The 24,422-nt window shown below is 43.2% G+C and overlaps 1 protein-coding gene across 2 annotated transcripts in view; it reads right to left on the bottom strand.

The window, feature by feature from the left end:
* The window catches only part of LOC139749583 (serine protease inhibitor 88Ea-like), a 142,067-nt gene that overhangs the window by 19,893 nt on the left and 97,752 nt on the right, over positions 1–24,422 (bottom strand). The window contains exon 1 of one of the 2 annotated variants that reach the window (XM_071663655.1): positions 16,592–17,111. The exons of the other annotated variant lie outside the window; for it this stretch is intronic. The gene's annotated coding sequence lies outside the window, so the exon portion shown is untranslated. Of the gene's footprint in view, positions 1–16,591; positions 17,112–24,422 lie in introns of those variants that run through there. 2 annotated transcript variants of the gene reach the window in all.

Here is a 24,422-nt window from a genome sequence, read left to right as displayed (position 1 = left end):
CCCCAAGTCCCTCTCACACACATATTCCTGCACCTTACTGCCTCCTAAATAACATTCATACTGATGTCTTTTTTCATTTTATGCTGTCATCATTCCCTTGCATTTACGTGGGTAGAATTACACTAACTATATATCAGACCAATCTTTGGAGTATGTCTAGGTTCCCTTGTAAGTGGATGCAATCTTTCTTGCTTTTCACTTCCCTCATGACTTTGACATCACTGACAAACACAATGATAACTAAAAATACAAATGATTGCAAAACAATTCAAACAGCAAGCTATCAGGCTCTTGGTGATTTAATACGGTAAAAGATAGAAGGAATGCAGATAATCGAGGGAGAACAACCTGCAATTATCAGCGGGACTATGGAGGTGTAAAATAATGAAAGTTGTGGAACTGGAGCAAAAAAAAAAAAAAAAAAAAAAAAATACAGCAAGTCTATTCTTAAACGTATTTATAAGTACTGCTTTCAACCACTTTTAACTGGCATCTGTATGGGAGGAATGATATTACTGTCACTTGTATATTACTCAAATCATTATACGATTATCATAGTATATTACTTACAAATCATTAAACGATTATCATAGTACATTACTTACAAATCATTATACGATTATCATAGTATATTACAAATTATTATACGATTATCATAGTACATTACTTACAAATTATTATCGATGTATCACCATCACTTACAAATCATTATACGATGTTTAACCATCACTTACAAATCATTATACGATGTATCACCAATATATCACTTACAAATTATTATACGATGTATATCAAGGACCAAGGTACTTGTTTGGGTGCCAGTAGAATTGTAGTGAGGAGTGAACACAAATCATAGATTGGGTGTACGTTGGAGTGAACTGGTAGCGATATGTTACATTGGAGGTTCACACTACACCCAATTAGATTGTGTAAAACCCACATAGGTCATTAATGAGAAGCAATCAGAACCTTCAGGTTTTAAAAACCAGTCAGAGGACAGTTCTTCGAAAGATGACAGAGGAATCCGAGATTAAGCAAGAACATTTGTAAGAAAAAGAAATATATTAAAAGACGTGTCCCCTCTTGTGAAGAGGATGCATGGCGCAAGAAGCTTGCAAGCCAAGTTGTAAAAAGAAAAAAAAAAAAGTACATTTGTAGCTTTTTCAGATTGGTGGAAAAGTGGAAAAGGGCTTTGACAAATGTAAATGCAGACAGAATATAAAAGTTTAAAGTTAGTAGCATGATTATATACTGTTAAATATCATACAAAACCATATATATATAAGAGCATATACGTAGAAACTGCTGTCGAAATCTTCATGCTTGTCTAATGTAAAACAGACAATAGATAAAAGGCCATTTAATGGAAAAGCACGGATACTGCAAAGGAAAAACACCAATAAACAGCTGAAATGATGTCCTTTATACAGCAATATGCAACTTGCAAAACCTCCGCTGGAGAATTGGAAAGATGAAGTAAAAGATCAGAAACTCATAGCATCTTAAGTGGATAAGGAACGTAGACGTTTAAATTAAAAAAACTTTCATTTTGCTACCGAGGCACATATGTCAGTCGTGGATATGAAGCAACACGTTTCTAAAATGTATGTTCTTAATACGCATCAGTGGTTCTGATCTCAGCAACTATAGCACTGGTTCAAATCATTTTAGGTGTTAATCATTCCACAACTCTGGCATCTTCATCTAAGGTACTCGTGTGTATATATATATATATATATATATATATATATATATATATATATATATATATACACACGAGTACCTTAGATGAAGATGCCAGAGTTGTGGAATGATTAACACCTAAAATGATTTGAACCAGTGCTATATATATATATATATATATATATATATATATATATATATATATATATATATATATATATATATTCTTTCTTTTAAACTATTCGCCATTTCCCGCGTTAGCGAGGTAGAGTTAAGAACAGAGGACTGGGCCTTTTTTGGAATATCCTCACCTGGCCCCCCTCTGTTCCTTCTTTTGGAAATAAAAAAAAAAAAAACACGATTGAGCCTTGAAGTAAAAAAAAATCTTTCCCGGCATTATTAAATTTTCTTAATACATGCACCCACCTCCTCTACAGTTAACAAAATCCTGAAGCGGTACCGAGTGCAACCTCAGTGCAGAGGGAAAAAAAAAAGTTTCCTCACTAGTTTGAATGGAGGTAATTATGAAAGCTATTCACAATGTTGAGTCCCTTTTGAGTACCTTTTCTCAAGGCTCAAAGTTGTATGGTAGGCATTTGCTTCTCAGGGATTCATCTTGGTAATAATAACAATAATAAATAATAATAACAATAATAATTCATAATACACGGGCAAAATAATTGAAATTCAGAAGTACAGCCATATCTATCATCAATACAACGAGGGGCAGATATATATATATATATATATATATATATATATATATATATATATATATATATATATATATATATATCCCTGGGGATAGGGGATTAAGAATACTTCCCACGTATTCCCTGCGTGTCGTAGAAGGCGACTAAAAGGGGAGGGAGCGGGGGGCTGGAAATCCTCCCCTCTCTTTTTTTTTTTTTTTTTTTCCAAAAGAAGGAACAGAGGGGGCCAGGTGAGGATATTCCAAAAAAGGCCCAGTCCTCTGTTCTTAACGCTACCTCACTAACGCGGGAAATGGCGAATAGTTTAAAAGAAAAAAGATATATATATATATATATATATATATATATATATATATATATATATATATATATATATATATATATATATATATATATATCCGTCATGAGGGAGGAAATGTTGCAACTGAATAATGTTTGAATTAGGGTAGAAACACGGGCGTCCAGGAAAGAAAATGTGTTCGAGGATTTCCATGGCGAAAGAGTGGATGACCAACTGGAAAATTCATAAGATAAAATTGCCAGGCATTTCCCCAAGTGTAAGGACTGAAGTAATCTAGAAACAAGACGAGTAATGCTCTGGCATGTAGAGCAAAATGTCTCCACCTTCCTTATGATACGCTTATCAGTGCGTATCATTATGATACGCTTATTAATATCGTATCCGGTCAATGGTGGGTCGGCAGTGTTCGACTGCATCTGACACTCTAACCTGGGGGAAAAAAAAATGCACGAGGACTTTTAAAGTGGATCGGAAATGACCTAAAGTTTACCTATAGGTAATGGAGGACGTGCGCCAATGGAGCCTCTCCAGACTAGGCTCATGTATCCAGTGGTGTTGTGGAAGGCTAGGCTAATTTATCCAGTGGTGTTCCGCAAGGCTAGGCTAATGTATCCAGGGGTGTTCCGCAAGGCTAGGCTAATGTATCCAGTGGTGTTCCGCAAGGCTAGGCTAATGTATCCAGTGGTGTTCCGCAAGGCTAGGCTAATGTATCCAGTGGTGTTCCGCAAGGCTAGGCTAATGTATCCAGTGGTGTTCCGCAAGGCTAGGCTAATGTATCCAGTGGTGTTCCGCAAGGCTAGGCTAATGTATCCAGTGGTGTTCCGCAAGGCTAGGCTAATGTATCCAGGGGTGTTCCGCAAGGCTAAGCTAATGTATCCAGTGGTGTTCCGCAAGGCTAGGCTAATGTATCCAGTGGTGTTCCGCAAGGCTAGGCTAATGTATCCAGTGGTGTTCCGCAAGGCTAGGCTAATGTATCCAGTGGTGTTCCGCAAGGCTAGGCTAATGTATCCAGTGGTGTTCCGCAAGGCTAGGCTAATGTATCCAGTGGTGTTCCGCAAGGCTAGGCTAGTCAGTGGTGTTCCGCAAGGCTAGGCTAATGTATCCAGTGGTGTTCCGCAAGGCTAGGCTAATGTATCCAGTGGTGTTCCGCAAGGCTAGGCTAATGTATCCAGTGGGTGTTCCGCAAGGCTAGGCTAATGTATCCAGGGGTGTTCCGCAAGGCTAGGCTAATGTATCCAGTGGTGTTCCGCAAGGCTAGGCTAATGTATCCAGTGGTGTTCCGCAAGGCTAGGCTAATGTATCCAGTGGTGTTCCGCAAGGCTAGGCTAATGTATCCAGTGGTGTTCCGCAAGGCTAGGCTAATGTATCCAGTGGTGTTCCGCAAGGCTAGGCTAATGTATCCAGTGGTGTTCCGCAAGGCTAGGCTAATGTATCCAGTGGTGTTCCGCAAGGCTAGGCTAATGTATCCAGTGGTGTTCCGCAAGGCTAGGCTAATGTATCCAGTGGTGTTCCGCAAGGCTAGGCTAATGTATCCAGTGGTGTTCCGCAAGGCTAGGCTAATGTATCCAGTGGTGTTCCGCAAGGCTAGGCTAATGTATCCAGTGGTGTTCCGCAAGGCTAGGCTAATGTATCCAGGGGTGTTCCGCAAGGCTAAGCTAATGTATCCAGTGGTGTTCCGCAAGGCTAGGCTAATGTATCCAGTGGTGTTCCGCAAGGCTAGGCTAATGTATCCAGTGGTGTTCCGCAAGGCTAGGCTAATGTATCCAGGGGTGTTCCGCAAGGCTAAGCTAATGTATCCAGTGGTGTTCCGCAAGGCTAGGCTAATGTATCCAGTGGTGTTCCACAAAAGGCTTTCGTCTTGAGCTCTTGAACCACATGGAAACATATTTCCTCATGACGCTAAACTTACGAGAGGGAAACGAGGAACTAATTGGGTTTCTCAAGGCAACCGTACACAGGTGCGGTCATGTTCTCCAGCACTGGTCAGCTATATGGAAAATGAAATGCAATTCTGCCATAAAGTAACGGTTAGCGTCCCCGCATTCACGGGTCGCCCAGCCCAGAGCGGATAGGTTCGAATCTTGGCGTCGGCAGTCGGTCCACAGTCAACCCAACTGTTCATCCACACCTTAGAAGTTGGTCGATAATATGGATATACCTGGCTGAGGATAGGATATGTTCAGAGTTAATGGAATTGGCCTTGATTTGGGCCTCAGCTCAGCTAACATAAAACAAACTAACTCGGGTAGTGACAATACCCAAAAACAGGAAACCACATTCGGAGAACTGTACAAGACGTCACTTATATTAAGGTTAATGTCAAGATTACCTTGGAGTACATGGATAAGAAGATGGAGTATATATATATATATATATATATATATATATATATATATATATATATATATATATATATATTATCCCTGGGAATAGGGGAGAAAGAATACTTCCCACGTATTCCCTGCGTGTCGTAGAAGGCGACTAAAAGGGAAGGGAGCGGGGGGCTAGAAATCCTCCCCTCTCGTTTCTAAATTTTCCAAAAGAAGGAACAGAGAAGGGGGCCAAGTGAGGATTTCCCTCAAAGGCCCAGTCCTCTGTTCTTACCGCTACCTTGCTAACGCGGGAAATGGCGAATAGTTTGAAAGAAAGAAAAGAATATATATTATATATATTTTCTTGACAATTCAATATTGCCCCAGAGATGTGTATCAATTCACTTGAGACGTTGGGTACCGTAGACTATTCGACGTATGGAAGATAAGCAGTAAGGAGCTTACAGCTGCCATAAAACCTTGAACAAGCTGCAATGATGATGAGAAGTAGGACAATGAAGACTCGATCAACGAGGAAGAGAGAGAGAAGAACTGGCAAGTTTTTTTTTTTTACCTGAGAGAAACTCTGATTCACCAGAGAGAACACGGGAAACAAAAGCAAGGCAAACCATTCATGTCGAAAGACTTTTACATTTCTAAAAGCAAGACGAGGACTGGGGCAGCGATGAATGTAGAGTACAACAGAAACAAAGCAGGAAAGAAAAAAGATTGGTCTGCCATGCCTCCATCCTCATTAACTTTAAGATTCTCCCTCCCAGCACAGTACAAAGAGGTAATTTACAAATTCTACGCCCTTTATGATTTACAACTTTACACCCTTTGTGGTTGGAGTTCTTGAGCGCCAGTCACACAAGACGAGCCCGGATGGGTTCGAATCCTAACCACGGCTATAGGTCCACAACCAACCCAGGGTGTTCATCGTTTTCCCCTCAGGATTACTAGATAAACGGATACCTGGCTTTGGCTGGCGTGTGTGTACACACACACACAGGAGTAAAGACATGGTATAGAAAACGTCAAGAGACGGGGATACACGAGTGCTGTCTGTCTGTGTACACTAAGAAGTATCAGGGGGGAAAAAAGGCCTTAGTGTCGTACCGCCGCGTGCAAAATGTCGTACCGTCGTGCTCAAGGGTCGTACAGTCCTGCTCAAGGTTTCCTGTTACCAGAAATATGGGTTACGATGACCTTTGCCAAGATCCGACACCAGTCGAACACACAAGCCACTGGGTTATTGTTGTACTAGCTGATAGGAAGGTCGTGTCGACTTGCATGCGCCAGGCTTTCTAAGGTGATGGTAACGAGTGTGTATGTATATATATATATATATATATATATATATATATATATATATATATATATATATTTTTTTTTTTTTCTTTTTCTTTCAAACTATTCGCCATTTCCCGCGTTAGCGAGGTAGCGTTAAGAACACAGGACTGGGCCTTTGAGGGAATATCCTCACCTGGCCCCATTCTCTGTTCCTTCTTTTGGAAAATTAGAAAATAAATAATGAGAGGGGAGGATTTCCAGCTCCTCCGGTCCCTTCCCTTTTAGTCGCCTTCTACGACACGCAGGGAATACGTGGGAGGTATTCTTTCTCCCCTATCCTCAGGGATCATATATATATATATATATATATATATATATATATATATATATATATATATATATATATATATATATATCCCACACAAGCAAGGGAGCGTCAGTAACGTATGATCTGAGGGTTAGAAGGGCAAGATTCTCATCTGACTCCCTTCCCAATTTACCTCTTTTGGAAAGTAATACAGGAGGGGAGAATTTCCAGTGGCTCCGGTCTACAATAGGCAGGAAACGCGTGGGCACTATCCTCTCTCCCCTATCCCCAGGGCTCTCTCCCCTATCCCCAGGGGGTGGAGGATGTTATTTCATGTGTGGCGACGGAAATGGGATGATGGCACCAAGAATAAATAAGTACATGTGTATATATGTATATGTGTGTATGCATATGTATGTACACGGTGAATAGTATGTGTGTGTGTGTGTGTGTGTGTGTGTGTGTGGGCGTTTATGTATATGTGTTATGTGGGTGGAATGTTTCTGTTGAACCAGAATATTGGAGGACTGCAAGAGAAGAGTTAGGAGAGGATGGGAGTGTGTAGAGCATAGAAATGGCGGCAGTAAATAGACGAGAAACCCCAAGGGCTCAAATCTCAACCTTAGGAAGAACTGGCAATGACACAGATATATACATACTCTCACTAGGGCTTGCGAGGAAGTAAGTGGGCTTGCGAGGGAGTGAGGGCTTGCGAGGAAGTAAGTGGGCTTACGAGGAAGTGTGAGGGCTTGCGAGGAAGTAAGTGGGCTTACGAGGAAGTGTGAGGGCTTGCGAGGAAGTAAGTGGGCTTACGGGGCAGTGTGAGGGCTTGTGAGGAAGTAAGTGGGCTTACGAGGAAGTAAGTGGGCTTACGAGGAAGTAAGTGCGCTTGTGAGGAAGTAAGTGCGCTTGTGAGGAAGTAAGTGCGCTTGCGAGGCAGTGTGGGGGTTTGCGAGGCAGTGTGTGGGCTTGTGAGGGTGTGTGAACTTACCGCTTGTGTTAATAGACGTACAATGTATCTAGACATGTACACACACACACACACACACACACACTGTAGCCTACCTCTGCCTTTGTGTGCGTGTGTATCTTGTCTGTACACACACGCGAGGACGTGGGCGTGCAAGAGATGGGATCCTGGGAATCCCAAACCTTAGTTAACCTTCAGGCTGACGTCACATGTGACAGGATGTGTGTGTGTGTGTGTATGTGTGTGGGCGGGGGACCAGCCTGGTGTACGCTCTGGGTGTGTTTACATCACAAAACACTACCTGCCTAGCCATCATCCCCAACATATTATTCTAACACTTATACAAAAGAGCAGCTCATAGGTGTTTTATCTATATGAAGTTGAATAAAAAAAAAGTATATGTATGTAAACGTGTCATAATATCATACAACTATATAACATTTGAAAACACGACGAACTTGTTATAATAATATAATAATAACCTCTTGAGTTCGTTGTGGGGGAGAGGGAGAATATACCTTGGATGAAGATGTGCGCTGGTTAAAAGAAGAAATGACATGACATTGTCGACTTTAGGAAATTTCTGGTCACAAACACATTGTGCATCCTTCTCTCCCTCACAAATTCTTCAGGTCCTTTTAAGAGAACTGGTGTGAAGAAGATCCGATACGAAGAATCTTGAATTTCCGGGTGGAAATGGGTCACAAACACATTGTGCATCCTTCTCTCCCTCAAATATCCTTCAAGTCCTCTCTTAACAGAACTGGTGTGAAGAAGATCCGATACGAAGGATCTTGAATTTCCGGGTGGAAATAAAGAAAGACAAAAAAATATCTCTCAAAGTGGGAACGCTACAATCCCAAGGTTAGAAAAAAAAAAGAAAAAAGGGGGTGGTGGATGGGAGGAGGGATAACAGGTATCTTCTTTACACAAAAGAACTGGATGTGTCTGGTTTCCCGGCGGGTTACGGCGTCAAGACAAAGCATTCCCGGAAGTGGGTTGCAACAAAAGCCACCACAAACATTACCACTTTCTTCCATGAACAGGTCGCCAGGAAGTGCTACGCAACTGCATGACTCACACACACACACAAAAAAAAAATATAAATTATGGGTTCACAGAAGCATTACGTAAAGAGGTTTTACGTAAGGGTTTATCTAAATCTCTTACAAAGACAAGAAGCTTTAAAATTAGATATAATTTCTTTAAACAATATTATAAATCTGGGTGGACGAAACCACAAAATACAGATTACAGACGTGAAGTACAGCGTGAAGTACAGCGTACACAGACGATAGATAGATACATCTATTTCCTTATTTCCTTTTCTTTCAAATATATCTTCCACTTTTCTCGTAGTTAGATAAATACAGTTATGCAGAACAAATTTGGTAATATATATATATATATATATATATATATATATATATATATATATATATATATATATATATATATATATCCCTGGGGATAGGAGAGAAAGAATACTTCCCATGTATTACCTGCCTGTCGTAGAAGGCGACTAAAAGGGGAGGGAGCGGGGGGGCTGGAAATCCTCCCCTCCCGTTTATAATTTTCCATAAGAAGGAACGGAGAGGTGGGCCAAGGGAGGAGATATATATACCCTCTAAGGCTCACTCCTCTGTTCTTAACGCTACTTTGCTAACGCGGGATAAGGCGAACATATATATATATGTGTGTGTGTGTGTGTGTGTGTGTGTGTGTGATACGAGTCTTTTGCGATGGCAAATATTTCCTCTGTCAGTATTCTATGTTTGTTTTGGCTTTTAAACCTACCATAACTACCAGCCAAGGTCATTAAGACCGTCAGCGTAAACTACTATTACTACTATAACATTCAACAATCGTTAAATTCTTTGAAAAAAAAAAAACCAACCTTCTTCAGGTGCTGTAGATGACTACACGACCCCCAAACACTCCCGCCATGCATGTTGGCTAGGTCATGTGTGTGTGGCGAACTTGATTCACATCTCCAGACCAGAGAGCTTCACCGCTCTACACCCTCGTCATGGTTACACGTTGCCCGCAAAACTACGGCCAAAAAAAAAAAAAATGATGGATCTAAAACCTTGAAACTTCTCGCGTCAATAGCAACCTGCTGCTGCTGCCACCAACCATGAACAAGTTGTTCGATTGAATATATATATATATATATATATATATATATATATATATATATATATATATATATATATATATATATAGTGGTAAAGATACTCCTACCAAAACAGAAGATGGTAGCTGACCTTTGACCGTGTGTGTGTGTGTGTGTGTGTGTGTGTGTGTGTGTGTGTGTGGCTGACCCACAGCGTGTTCGAACACCCGTCAAGTTTCACCGGATGTTTGATACAGAAGCACCGCGACCTCTACGTTAAGGCACAAAAGAGAAAAGGCCACACCAAGACTAGGCTTCCCAGGAAGCTCTATGGGGCGGGGCTCTATAGCGAAGGTCTGGGTGACGCGGGTCGTTTTTCAAGAGCTCTACGTAGCCTACGTATCTTAGTGTTGTACAGGCTCTTCTCTGGGGGAGGAGGAGGTAGGTGCCCTTCAAGTTCACTGTTTCTATCGGGCATCCGGTGGTGGGGTGTGTGACAGCTACAGCGGATGGACGTCAGCGGATGCCGCCTTTCTTCCCGACTGTTCCTGGCGCTATCTCACTAACGCAGGAAACGGCGATCAAGTTTAAACATTACCGGACTCTCAACTGATCCGAGGTTTATACACACAACGAGTCAAAGTCGCCATACGTGAGGTCGTATCACTGGATCATCATCACAACAACTCCTCGCTTCGAAAGGGGTCTTACGTGTCCCTTCTACAGGATGTAGCGCAGCCTTGGGCTGCAGGAGCCATTGATGGAAGAAAAAAAAAAAGGGGGGGGGGTCCTGGAAATAAATAAACAAACATGCTTGCCTAATCTATTCCTGGCTTTTGACACAACTGATCACTTTAAAGAGGTCTTAAATAATCAAGCTGTTATTTCTCCAGTACAGACACACAAAGTCGCAGTTTACGTAACAAACAACGAAATCTAAACCGAAAACAAAGTAATCAAGCAGTTATTTCTCCATTACCGACACACAAAGTCGCAGTTTACGTAACAAACAACGGAATCTAAAACAAAAACAACAAAAAAAGTACATAAAAAACAAGAGGGCTGACTGCTGGAACGGCCAAGGCCTTACATAAACGAGGCTGTTTACGGGAGCGGACTTCCTCCCTGCCAGCGTCCTCCTAGCCTCACCTTAAATCACCAACGGCCTCGTTAAAACTGTCGTCATTATCCTCGACCTGGTTAACCAACTCACGGTTAATCTGAACGACCTCGTTAAAACTATTAGTCATTATCCTCGCGAGACCCGGTTTACCAACTCACGGTTAATCTAAACCATCATGCACCCAGCCTTGGAAGAGATTCATCTGAAAACGGATGATGATCCAGGCAGGAACTCTGGCTAACCACAATTGCAATTCACCAAGCTTCATCATCCGGCCAACATTAACCAAACGGGAAAACTCAACCACCGCCAGCCATTGATTTATATATAGGGATGGGTGGCTCGGGACTCGGTTCGCTTGAACTCTTGTTCAACAGTCACTTAACGGTTCACATCCTCGAGTTTGAACAATGACGCCGCCGAAGTCATACACCACAGCTAAGCTAGCTAGCTCTCTCTCTCTCTCTCTCTCTCTCTCTCTCTCTCTCTCTCTCTCTCTCTCCAGACGATGTTGTGCGGAAGGAGGGTGGATGTGTTGGAAATGAAATGTTTCAGGTCAGTATGCCGTGTGAGGCAGTTTGATCGAATAAGTAATACATGAGAGATATGTGATAATAATAATAAAAAAAAAAAAGTAGCCGAGAGAGAGAACGGAAGAGGGAGTGCTGAAAAGGTGTGTAAGGGGCCTGGTTGTGGTGGATAGGGAGCTGTGGTTTCGGTGCATTACACACGACAGCTAGAACAGGGATGCGAGGGGATGCGGCCTTTCTTCTACCTATCCCTAGCGCTATCCCGCAAACGTGGAAAACGACGATTACGCAGGGAAATCTTTCTTTCAAACTATTCGCCATTTCCCGCGTTAGCAAGGTAGCGTTAAGAACAGAGGACTGGGCCTCTGAGGGAATATCCTCACCCGGCCCCCTTCTCTGTTCCTTCTTTTGAAAAAAAAAAAAAAAACGAGGGGAGGATTTCCAGCCCCCCGCTCCCTCCCCTTTTAGTCGCCTTCTACGACACGCAGAGAATACGTGGGAAGTATTCTTTCTCCCCTATCCCCAGGGATATATATATATATATATATATATATATATATATATATATATATATATATATATATATAGATAGATAGATAGATAGATAGAGATAGATACATATGTGTGTGTGTGTGTGTGTGTGTGTGTGTGTGTGTGTGTGTGTGTGTGTAATAACAATAATAATCAAATATAAGCAGAGCCCAGTTTTCACATCACAGGCTATGTGACAGGATGCCGGTGGACGACGGCCTAACCCTCTCCCGCATTACCGCGAATTCCACAATGACCCGCGAATTCCACCACGACTTCGCGTCGCCACAGGACACGACCCCCATGTCAATTCCACCGCGGGTTCGTCCCGATCACCATCCAACATGGCCACCGCTCTCGCTACAGGCTAAATCACATCGTAACTATGATTCAGGGGTAACGGGACAGACTAGGGGGTGATTGACCCACCCTGACCTAGCCTGGGCCTCGTGTTACAAACTGGTATGACAACAACAGCAGTAGATCCACCGGTCGTGCGTGATGCTATATATTGTTACGATGTTGTCCTCGTATCGTTACAACCATCTTATACACGCAAGAACTCTGGTGTTACCGGACTAGGCCTTCCATGACGTTACGCGGCGAGTGAAAAGTCATCACCACGAGCGAGGTTACATGGTAATGGACTGAGAGGGGTTACAGATTCGACCTCACACAACTCTTTCAATAAACTCCTAAAGGAGTTCATCCTTTCCCAGGTACTGATTGTAGCGCACCCTTGAACTTGTACGAGCCCTGTAAAAAAAAAGAAAAGAAAAAAAAAAAAGGTGGGTGGGGGTGTGTAGATGATATCTTAACATCTCAAACTACTGGGATTCGAACACGCCACTCCAAGGGTTGAGAATTCCATTTCCCACACTTCAGCCGAGAGAGCTCCATGTAGATAAGTGGGGTGTGAAATGGACCGTGAAAACTGGTTCTCCACAAATCCAACATGACGGTCAAAAACCGGTCAAAAAAAAAAAAAAACGATGATATATGGAAGGCTAGACACACAATGCACATAAAAGGGACTTTTGTTTTAATGATTTGAATATTCATTTCTACGGCTATTGTGTACAGCAACATATTGTCCTGGGTCTAGTTTTCTACAGAATATTTCATATAATGCTCCTGTGTACTTTACCGTGACGATATATATATATATATATATATATATATATATATATATATATATATATAGGAAAGGATCACAATTTTGCGCGTGATCAAGATATTCCTATGAGTCCACGGGGAAAATGAAACACGAAAAGTTCCGAAGTGCACTTTCGTGTAATAATCACATCATCAGGGGAGACACAAGAGAGAAATAGAACAGTCAGTTGATATACATCGAAAAGACGAAGCTAGGACGCCATTTGGTAAACATGAGATTGTCCAAAACATACAACCACGGAGAGAGAGAGAGAGACAACATGATAGACGAGTCGGCAATATCGCCGACATACTTAAGAGAAAGCACTAAGGGTCACACTTGAGCCAGCCAGCCAGTCCATCACCCTAAAGAGTGCCATACTTCCTCCCCTCAGAACCAGACCATACAAACACAAAACCTAATTCTATTTCCTAGTTTGGTATAAACTACAATGGAGCCTAGTCAAGGACGGGAGTACTTCCGTGTGTTTAATAATACCTTTTAGGGGCATTTTGATCAGGAAGTAAAGTGAAGGTTTGGGAAGTAATAATATACATCATGGACAACGCAAACTAGACTTCTTTTTTTTTTTTTAGACAAAGACAAATAAAAATCATCTACGTTCATGTCGTAGTGGAAGCTAAGAGAAGTCCTCGCATCCACCTCAGGAAACATAACCTACATTGTTGCCAGGGCTAACCTCGGGAGACGCCAAGACATCTCCAAGACATCATTAAGCACTTTGAAGTAACGGGCCGTGCCATAAATAAACAAATAACATTAAGAAATCCACCAGTGAGGCCAAGGGCTGACCCAAATAACCCACCCTGATGCAGAAAATGCCTACCTCGCTAGCCACATGCACTTGACATTTTCATGCAAGATCTGGGAAATCACTCAAGAGAAAGTGGGTGGGTGGGTGATAAATGCTCCAACGGGGGTTCGAATGGAGCTGTTGTGCTCATGAACCAAAGTATTGGCTGTTTCAGGATGGGAGAGGGGGCCCATTTCCATGAAACGTCCGCCGTAGAAGGCATTTTCATAAATAGTTTTTGTTTCAATCCATTGTCGTAACACCAGTATAATGCTCTACATCACCTTTATGTTCATATATATATATATATATATATATATATATATATATATATATATATATATATATATAAATATATATATATATATATATTCCTATGAGTCCACGGGGAAAATGAAACACGAAAAGTACCCAAGTGCACTTTCGTGTAATAATCACATCAGGGGAGACACGAGAATATATATATATATATATATATATATATATATATATATATATATATATATATATATATATATATATATATATATCAGGTACCCACTTATCGTGGTACGTAATTGGGGAGGATGAACGGGGTGTGATGGTCACTACTGGGCCAGGTGCAAGGTCGGGGGGTCGACCAAGGAGGCCAGTGTGTCATCCTCACACACACCGTTGGTTGCCTCCTAAAATCCTCCACAGGAGAAACTCCTCATCCTACTTACGGTAGTTTTAAAATCAGTTATGAACACACGGAGAAAAAAAAATTACGTAAAATCTACCAACAACGCCCTTAACATCCACGCCAGTATGTAAAAAGAAAAAAATTGATATCATTTTTTTTCCACGTCGGCAACTCTAAGTACTGTGGTGGATACCATAAAAAAAAAAAGCCGATAAAATTTACAGCCAAAAATGTTCAACAACGCAGCGATTACCTTGTGACAACACGCAGGCGACGAGCAACAGTAACAGGGTGTGATTTACGACAGAGAGAAAGAAATACGTTACGAGACCAGGAAATGCTGGATGGATAAAAAGGGGCTTCCAGGAAACTGTCAACACGCCTTGTGTGACGTGGTCGCTCGTTGGGTGATTTGAACGCCTCATCAAAGCCACTTTAAATACAAAAAAAAAAAAGTTCTATGTAAAAGCACTAATAACGTGGATGGAACCACCACTACAACATAGGAAGAATACATCTGTAACAAACACCACATCCTCCATCAACACCACACTTTAAAAAAAACACACACAAAAAAAAAAAACCCACGCCACACCCCCCCCCCCCAAGCAAGTAATAATAACATAATCAACCCAAACACCCTCATGATCCCATGACTGGAAACCCCGTCATTTGTAACGTAGTCACGCCGCTATGATCCCCCAAATAACAAGCCTTGTAACGCTCTATAAACACAGCCACCTGCCTGTGGCCAAGGTTAGCTCCAGCTTTCCTCACGACTCGTTTACCATTTTCCGCTGGCATGGCACGATGGAGGGGGGGGTTGTGGAGGGGGGGTGTTATTCGCGCGCGCGCGCATCACTGCAATTTTGTGTGACGATGGGTTGACCGTAAAGGACTGATTTGGTATTTATTAAAGCTGCTCTCCTCCTCCCTCCCTCCCAAGTCAAGTACCAGGCACGGTTCTGAAATGGGTATTCAACAACACATCTCTTGAATGGCAACAGCATAACACAAAGGGCATGATGGCCTAAGAGAACCTTCAACCTCAACCCCTTCCTTCCCTCCCCACACCCCAACCCCACACCACCCCACTCATAAAGTCGTGCTCGAGGATCGTACGCTCTTACTTGCAGTTCATAATGGAGATTAAAAATATAAATGCTAAAAAATCTAAAAAGGGCAACTTTACTACCTGAACGAGGGAGGTGGGGGTTAAACATTTAGCTTCGTACATTCACACGGGAACCTATTCCATGTGGGTAAATAAAGTGATTTGCGGAAAAATGAAGGTTGGAATCGTTTAAAAAGACACGCAAAAAACTAATTGTAACGTTACAAACCTAAAATTAAATGTCCAAAAGGCAAATAATACCGAGAGAAATACAGATAAGATCAATTTTGCCCGAATTTAATAACACTGACGAGAAAGATCATATTAAACCGTATTACAGTAATTATAATTCACGTCTCAATACAGCCTCTTAAGTACCATTGTTTACATGCCAGAAATCCGGCCCCCGGTAACTAATAACGCAAAGGAATAACCAAAGAATCACCCTTTAACCCAACTTGGTGAGATTAATTGATACCCTGCAGCCATACCTGAAGGTAGGCTTGGATTTTATACAATGCGACAGAGAGAGGAGCTTTCTTACACGTAAACTATCCTGTAAATGAGCCTTGTGAAGACTGGGGGGTAATTACTGTCGCAAAGGCTCATTCCCGTTATGTTTGGTCGTTTAAAATAATAAATCGTGCATGAGTGAATAATGAAGAAAAATAATGCATAAATCATGATAAATAAAAATATTCACACATTTATATTATATATACATACATACACACATTATATATATATATATATATATATATATATATATATATATATATATATATATATATATATATATATATATATATTCATCAAACCCAAAAACCCTTGATCTAGTCTTCAACTACTAATAACGGCAATAAAACCCCAGCGAAACACATCTACAAATACGTATAAACAAATACAGTCAAAGGAGATTTCCGATCGTACTGAAGATGAGCCGGAGGGGGGGACACACACTCACCTGCAGCTTAACGAAGCGTTGTCGTCAGCACAGCTCCAACCAGATAGACACACTGGTCACAACTCACCAACCAGCTCCCGGAATTCACAGGTTTTAGGGGTTCGCAATCACAAAACTATGGAGAGAGACTCATCCTAGGAAATAACAATGTCACGGTAGCTCATATATTTTTTTCCCCCTCCTGGGAAATAATCGTTGGACGACGCTAGCACCTTCTTTCCTCGTCCTGGAATTGACTGTGACTGGTTCTTTTTTTTCTCTTTTTTCCCCACCCGCAGGCAACGGTAAGGTTGGGGGGAAAGAAGGAGGAGGGAGTGAGTTTGGACCAGCAGCGAGTACGTCTTCACGCCACCAGGACCACGAGCCAACTGAACTTGTCGTACTTGCCTCTTGTCGACATTGGTGTCTACTGCCCGCACCCTCCACCACCACCTCCCATTCCTCCATCCCTCCCATTCCCCCACCTCCCCACACCTTCACCTGCCCTACCCGCAGGTGGCCAATGCCATCGTTCCTCGTCTCCCTAACTATCGTTCACTCCCCGGTCCTGCATGACGTAAGAGGGAGGGAGGGAGACTTTGCCAAAAGTTGATGATGGATGCGTCTCTGTTCCCTCCTCCCTCACAACAGCTTGAAGCGATGAGTACAAAAGTTATATTGTCTTTGCCTTTGGATAACTCAGATTATTATTCTTCTTTTTTTTTTTGTTAATATAAATCAATTACGGATCATTGAGGGCTCGCCATCACCACCCGTGACGCAGGCGAAGTTTTAAAAGAACACCCAGACTACGTGTGAGCAGAGATGGTGAGTTTATGGACCATTCTGCCATTAGCAGATGACACTGCCTCTGCTGCTCCATATGGGGGGATGGAGGATTTGCTAACCTGTTGTGGGGATTATGGGGGTGTGTGGGGGGGGATATATGGCTACAGGAAGGGGGGGAGGCACAATGTGTCAAGGTCTGAGCCTGCGCAGGCCACACTAAGGGGAGGGAGGGAAGGGGGGGTTTAGATGGTAGTTATGGCGGTGTAACTCTGGGGTACGTAAGAAGAGGACCACAGGTCCAGTGGTGTGACACACTCGCGACATGCCGGAAGCTCCAGCCTGCCGGCCTACACCAGCACGACCTGCATCCTCCTGCTCCCCTACCAAGCCTGCATGACCATGGTTTACCTGCACCTGCGTGACCTGTTTGTTGTCTGTTAGCCTGTACCCTAACCAGTTGTCAGCCTGCACAGTGGGGGGGGAGGTCTACGATCTGTCAGCCTGCTTTACCATGATTTGTTGATGAGCCTGTAATATCGTGACCTGCTATCCATCAGTTTGCGTCACAGAATAGCTACACGTCCGGCAGTACACATCTCCGTGGCCTGCTATCAGACAGCCTGCACCACCGTGACCTGTCTACTCTTCTGTATCACCGTGACCTGCCGCATGCTATCCTGTACCACCGTGTGACCTGCCTCCCAGCCCCTATCACAGTGACCTACTGCCTGCTAGCCTGCACCACTATAACTTGCCAGTCAACCTACATCATTATGACCTGCTGCCTATCAGCCTACACCAGCCTGACCTGTGTCAGCTTCGATGAGCGAGACCTGCTGCCTGTCAGCCTGCACCACCGTGACCTGCTGCCTGTCAGCCTGCACCACCGTGACCTGCTGCCCGTCAACCCTGCACTACTGTGACCTGCTACCTGGCCAGCCTGCACCCCCGTAGCCTACACCTGGCCAGCCTGCACCCCCCGTAACCTGCACCTGGCCAACCTGCACTCCCGTAACCTGCTCCTGGCCAGCCTGCACCCCCGTAACCTGCTCCTAGCCAGCCTACACCCCCGTAGCCTACACCTGGCCAGCCTGCACCCCCGTAGCCTACACCAGGCCAACCTGCACCCCCGAAACCTGCACCTGGCCAGCCTGCACCCCCGTAACCTACTCCTGACCAGCCTGCAGAGCCTTGAACCATCCTGGCACGTCCCAGTGCGCGATCAGCCACTACCGGATATTCACACCTGTGTATCACACGTCGTCCAACGCCCGCCTCACTACACCCCCCTCCTACACTCCCTACACTGTCTTACGCAGCTGGGTACTGTGGCCCGCCGGACGCACCAGCTGGGGAACGGTGCAGGACGCTGGCCACACACACACACACACATACACACACACACCAAGGTCTTGCATCCACACCAAAGTCGAGAAATGATTCAGAAATCCACTTCATTTCAAGCCACCACTCAGGTCCAATTATGTACCGACGAAAACTTCCTTTTTCCTGGTGTCGTCTTCATACACTTCCCGTCCAACACCAACACCCTCCTCCTCCCCCACTCACTCCACTCCCCATTTTTTTTTAAAAATTTCCCGGGTGTCGCAACGCCAAGACCGGCGAGCGTCACCCCCCGATATGACATAGAGCAGATCCTAAGCCGGCCTCGTTAGATAAGCGGATGGAGAAATCATAATAATAATAATAATAATAATAATAATAATAATAATAATAATAATAATAATAATCCCCGGGGATAGGGGAGAAAGAATACTTCCCACGTATTCCCTGCGTGTCGTAGAAGGCGACTAAAAGGGGAGGGAGCGGGGGGGGGGCTGGAAATCCTCCCCTCTCATTATTTTTTTTTTAATTTTCCAAAAGAAGGAACAGAGACGTGGGCCAGGTGAGGATATTCCCTCAAAGGCCCAGTTCTCTGTTCTTAACGCTACCTCGCTAACGCGGGAAATGGCGAATAGTTTGAAAGAAAAAGAAAAAAAAAAAAAAATAATAATAATAATAATAATAATAATAATAATAATAATAATAATAATAATAACCAGTGTCTAACGTTAGCCCAGCATGGAAATATCCTCTTTCATAAAAGTTCGTTTAACTCTGTTGCTACGGTGATGGCGCGCCGGCCTTGGAGCGAGCGTCGGACATTCATACCTCCCCCTCCACTCCACTCCACTCCACCCCCCCTCCACTCCACTCCACACTCCCCCCCCCTCCACTCCTCTCCACACTCCCCCAGGCCCGATATGCAGGAATGTGAGGAAGATTAACGCAGCCTCAGCGCGCTCGCAGCGCGCACGTTTCACTTGCGTCATGGGTAAGTTCTCTCTCTCTCTCTCTCTCTCTCTCTCTCTCTCTCTCTCTCTCTCTCTCTCTCTCTCTCTCTCTCTCTCTCTCTCTCTTTTGGCGTCATAATGCGTACGTTATAATCAACTTCACGTTTTTTACTGACAGGAGCGTAGATCTGGCGTATTGATTCTCATGTCCAGTATTCCAGGCACGGCGTCTCATCATCCCCCGAGGCCAGGGGGCTACCCAGTGTGTCATAATCCCCGCGAGGCCAGGGGCTACCCAGTGTGTCATAATCCCTCGAGGCCAGGGGGCTACCCAGTGTGTCATATTCCCCCGAGGCCAGGGGCTACCCAGTGTGTCATAATCCCTCGAGGCCAGGGGCTACGCAGTGTGTCATAATCCCTCGAGGCCAGGGGCTACCCAGTGTGTCATATTCCCCCGAGGCCAGGGGCTACCTAGGGTCTCATGATCCTCGAGGATAGGGGCTACTTGGGGTTTCTTACGGTCCTCGAGAACAGGGGCTACTTGGAGTTTCTTATGGTCCTCGAGGGCAAGGTTTACCCAGGGTCTCTTGTGATCCTCGAGGACAGGTGCTACCTGGGGTCTCTCATGATCCTCGAGGACAGGGGCTACCAGCGGTCTCTCATGATCCTCGAGGACAGGGGCTACCAGCGGTCTCTCATGATCCTCGAGGACAGGTGCTACCTGGGGTCTCTTGTGATCCTCGAGGACAGGTGCTACCTGGGGTCTCTCATGATCCACGAGGCCAGCGAGCTACCTATGGTCTTTCATGACCCACGAGGCCAGGGGGCTACGTAGGGTCTGTCATGACCCACGAGACCGGGGAGCTACCTAGGGTCTGTCATGGCCCACGAGACCAGGGGGCTACCTAGGGCTCTTCATGACCTACGAGACCAGGCGGCTACCTAGGGCCCTTCATGACCCACGAGGCCATGGGGCTACCTAGGGTCTGTCATGGCCCACGAGGCCAGGGGGCTACCTAGGGCCCTTCATGACCCACGAGACCAAAGGCTACCCTCTGGGTACTCAAAAAAAAATGAAATATATATATATATATATATATATATATATATATATATATATATATATATATATATATAAATTCTAGTAAATTTATATAAAACGAGACTTACCTTGTTCACGCACGGGATGAGCAATGGTAAAGGAGACACATATATATTCGTGAGTTCCGCGTCATGCGCTGCTGGACTACACTGTGGGTTTACGAAAGACATCGTAAAAAGGTTCATGACCATAATGACTCATTCCAACACGGCTGGTGTTGTCGTCAGCTTAGAGGAGTGTGTTAGGCAAGAGCTTTTACCTGTGGAAATATGATAGTCTCTCTCTATATATCATTTGAGTTATGGGGGTTTATGATCATTATTGCGTTATTTCAATTCTAGTAGTAGTAGTACTAGTACTAGTAGTACTAGTAGTAGTAGTGGTAGTAGTAGTAGTGGTAGTGGTAGTAGCAATATTTTCCCTTTCTAGGAAACTATTTATCTTCTCAATGACGATCAGTCAAGTCGAGGAGAGAGGGAGGGAGCGCGGGCGTGGGGGAATCCCCCCAGAACTCCACGCCATCTCCTGAATCCATGACGTCATCGCGAACGCCATCTTGTCCCTGCCGTTCGTCTGATGACAACAATCATCGCAAAAAAAAAGAAATAAATAAAATTAGAAATACACCAGTAATTCTTTTTTTTCCCGGAACATGTTAATCATCTGACCTTGGTGATTACACCGGCGACAGTTCCATGAATCATTAAGACATAAATGTTTAAGAAATTCAAGTTCAAATCTTCTGTTAACGGTTTAAACTCTTCATAAGCCACGAAAGCTAAAAAAAAACGGGCGAATACTTTTTGGGTAATGTTGAAAATAACATGACTCCTTCACTCGGGGTAATTACAGACTGACTTAATTAGTATTTGCATGTAGAATGAACTGGCAATTGGACGTCCAGCAGTGCGGAGAATGGTTGGCCACGCCCACAACAGGTGGTGACCAAGCCACTTCCTAGGCTCTCAATATATATATATATATATATATATATATATATATATATATATATATATATATATATATATATATATATTCTTTTTTTCTTTCATAGTATTCGCCATTTCCCGCGTTAGCGAGGTAGCGTGAAGAACAGAGGACTGGGCCTTTGAGGGAATATCCTCACCTGGCTCCCTTCTGTTCCTTCTTTTGGAAAATTAAAAAAAAAAACGAGAGGGGAGGATTTCCAGCCCCCCGCTCCCTCCCCTTTTAGTCGCCTTCTACCACACGTAGGGAATACATGGGAAGTATTCTTTCTCCCCTATCCCAGGGATGATATATATATATATATATATATATATATATATATATATATATATATATATATATATATATATATATATAATCCTTAGCCTAGTTTATATATAGCTAGGTAAGAGTATATAGCTAAGGATAGATTAACATGGCTAAGGATAAATAAGCTAAGCTAAGGATATTTAAGCTAGGCTAAGGATATATGACCTAGGATAAGGATATATGATATAAGGATATATGACCTAGGATAAGGATACATAAAAGCGTGTGGTCATGGTTTCCAACACAAGCGAACAGGTTGGTTGATACAATCATAACACTTGAGTAATCATATACAGGATAACTCTCAAATCCCTGAAAGTGTGATATAATAAACTGAAAAATAGACCATCTTTTTTTTTTTTTAACTATTCTACTCGTTCTTGAGGAATAATTATGCTACGCTTAAACATGGCTATAAAACCTTCCTTTCATTCCAATCTATTCTTCTCCCCCATTCCTTTCAGAATTAGGATACCTTACTATGTTAATCCCTCGTCCCTATTTGAATACTACGTTACTCCTGTCTCTATTTAAAGACTAGGGTACTCCCTCGTCCCTACTTGGGGTTAACAAGCAACAGCTGAAGCAAATAATAGCCATACATCACTAGAAATGTTTAGAGAAAAACGTGGCCTAGTTTTCCCCCTCCATTCAAGTGTTGCAAATACACACACTGCAGGGCAAGACATTCCTATTTCGTAATGGGATAAGAGTGTTGCGTGGAACCCTTGTGTTGCTTGTAGTAACATCTGTTTTAAGTTCCACAGGCAAAACGGGTGTGAGTTTAAAGTCATTTTCATATGAGCTGTATATCATCAAGTAATTAACGGTTAGCTGTGAGAATTTATTTTTGGGTTATGGACACGGTACAAAACAGCATTTCATGATTTTTGTCAAAAAATTTCATTGTTCATCAAAATATCAAAAATCTTTTTTTTGACAAATGTTCTATGAACAGATCATGTATCTAAACATTGCTGATATGGCTGATATGCATTTGGATCTATGCACAATGAAAATAACTCAAGTTTGCGTTTAAAAAGATATTTCAAGTTCCTTAAACTCGAATACATTCTTAACAGGTTATCTATCTCATGTTATCTAAATAGTTTGTATGGCAGACATCACCTGTGCTTAGTTCCACGGACAATTGAAAGTTATGAACCAAGCTGAACCACAATCTAAACCTTTTTATTTAACAAAAGGCCTAACGCTGGGAAAAAACCCAAATTACAGAGTTAGGGGTCTAATGCTTCTACATTTTCTATGATGCTTATGAGAAAACAGTGTATACAATGTCATGGGTAACTGGCGTAGTTTTCCTTTTTATGATCCAAGGTTAAATAGCCAAGGTTATGTATATGGCTCCCTAACACAGGAGCCCGGACGCCATGCCGCACACGACACGACCAAATTAACCCCCCAATTAGCCGTCTCCTGAAATCTGATTAAATAGGATAGACCTCACCCCTATTAAGTCAATGAATTAGCTATCCCAATTACGCACGAGAAAAATACGAACGACAAAGATGTCATTTCCGTCTGACTCACGTTTAAATGGTACTTCCCGTGGCGTCCGTCAGCTGGGATAAGTAGACAAAGGCTCTGCCTCACCAAGGACAGGTGGTTCTCTTGTCTCATCAAGGACAGATGGTTCTCTCGTCTCATCAAGGACAAGTGGTTCTCTTGCTTCATCAAGGGCAGGTGGTTCTCTCCCCTCGTCAAGGACAGGTGGTTCTCTCGTCTCATCGAGGGCAGGTGGTTCTCTCGCCTCATCAAGGGCAGGTGGTTCTCTCGCCTCATCAAGGGCAGGTGGTTCTCTCGTCTCATCAAGGACAAGTGGTTCTCTCGCCTCATCAAGGGCAGGTGGTTCTCTCGCCTTATCAAGGGCAGGTGGTTCTCTCTCCTCATCAAGGGCAGGTGGTTCTCTCGTCTCATCAAGGACAAGTGGTTCTCTTGCTTCATCAAGGGCAGGTGGTTCTCTCCCCTCGTCATGGACAGGTGGTTCTCTCCCCTCGTCAAGGACAGGTGGTTCTCTCGTCTCATCAACGGCAGGTGGTTCTCTCGCCTAATCAAAAACAGATGGATCGACGGAACGATATGTTTTTCCTACCACCGTTTAAAACTACTGTTGTCGTTATTACCGGTCAGTCCTTCTGTTGTTACAGTTAATATTAGTGATGCTTTTGCTGATATTGTTAATATTACTGTTTCCGTTTGTGTTAATTTTCTACTGCTGTTACTGTTAGTATTACTACTATATCAGCTATCACTACTGTTATTACTGTTGCTATGTCAGCCGTTACCGTTTGCTACTGAAAGTTAGAAGTGCTGCTACCGTTGTTACGTATTCCTTCTGTTGATCCTGATC

Source organism: Panulirus ornatus, chromosome 7, assembly GCF_036320965.1.
Source record: "Panulirus ornatus isolate Po-2019 chromosome 7, ASM3632096v1, whole genome shotgun sequence".
NCBI classification, from domain to species: domain Eukaryota; kingdom Metazoa; phylum Arthropoda; class Malacostraca; order Decapoda; family Palinuridae; genus Panulirus; species Panulirus ornatus.
Note: the sequence above shows the minus strand (reverse complement) of the source record. Positions and strands in the feature narration are given on the sequence as shown.